The following is a 1,503-nucleotide window of genomic DNA, read 5'->3' as shown; positions in this document are numbered from 1 at the left end:
GCTCTCAGGTGTAGCCTCGTGGCACAAGGAAGTAACATCCGACTTGAAACTGTGGTCATACAATCTCCATCTCGCTGGATGAGTTGAGATTACTCTGTGTTCCACCGAACACTCTAACGGATCCAAAGGAGACTGCCGAGCAATTCACATCTTCATCTGTTTGCCTGCAGAAGTGAAGAGAAAAAGATTTCTCTTCCCTCTTCAATCAAGTCGACGTCGCTGATTTCACCGCCAGCCCACTGAGAATCAGCAACCGTACCGCCCGTCGACAGAGCGTGGAAACGGCCTCCCGTCATCACCCGAGCCTCGAGGAACCGAGTTGGAGTCAAACGACGGATGAACACACATTCTACCTGCGTCCTCATGTGATTCAAGTAAGAGGTTTACATCTGGGCAGAGATAGAATATTATAGTGTGTTATTCTTGTGTATCAAGGTCATTGCTTATACAGTTTACGGACCGCCGAGTCTGCTCATTGCTGCTAATAATACTCAAGGTATTACTGTAATGTACTGTTATCATGAATGAGATCCGCTGTGTTGTAGTCCAACCACATTGGACTGTTGTGTATTTCCGCCATTGCGGGGGAGACCAGCAAACTGAGTTTATCCATTAAAGAACGAAAGACCGCGGGACAGTTTACGAGCCATCCACCGTGTCTCTGAGTGTTAAACGAACAGCTGCTTTCTCTCCCACGATCACGAAACCGGTTTTGGTGCCGCCACTTTATTCTCTCTCTCTCGTACTAACCACACACACACGCGACCCCTCACAAACATTCTCGCACACGTTTGGCTAGTAGATAACTTCATGATAAAGCTCAGCTTTGTCCCTAAGTTATCGTATAAGCGGTAAACGGGAAGATGCCATTAACCGGCTTCTCCCTGCCCACATTTGCGGCCATATTCTCTGGCCGGAAATCTCGCGTGACGTACTCTCCACGAGAGTCACGTCTGCCATTTTTGTGCGCGTCACTCCTTACACACACACACACACACACACCCATTCACACACACACACACACACACACACACACACACACACACACACACACACCTTCCTCTCATGTGTTATAGGATTATTTTGGTTACCATATCTAATCATGTCACTGTTTAGTTTGTAGTTGTAAGTCAGAAGTTTATTGACTGCATTGTATTGATTATTAATTGATATTACTGCATAAATAAACTTTGTTATATTTCAAAGAGAAGTGTTTTGGTTTGTTTTGCATACACCTGTGTCAATGCTGGCAGGGGGATGTCAGTGCTCGGATTCAAGCCTTCATTGTTTCCTTTTGAATGTCGATTTTCTTAACTTACTGTTTGGTTATTAGTCCCTGATTTCAAGGTGGTGCCCCGGCAATATTAATCCTTATTAATATTCTATTGATTTTGATAATTGATAATTATCTTTGATGATTGTTGAATTTGAGGAATCAATAAGCTAGTGTTAATTCTAATCAATGTTCCATTCATTTTAATAATTAATGATTGTCTTTGATAA

The sequence above is a fragment of the Myxocyprinus asiaticus genome, chromosome 1 (assembly GCF_019703515.2).
Source record: "Myxocyprinus asiaticus isolate MX2 ecotype Aquarium Trade chromosome 1, UBuf_Myxa_2, whole genome shotgun sequence".
NCBI lineage: Eukaryota > Metazoa > Chordata > Actinopteri > Cypriniformes > Catostomidae > Myxocyprinus > Myxocyprinus asiaticus.
Note: the sequence above shows the minus strand (reverse complement) of the source record.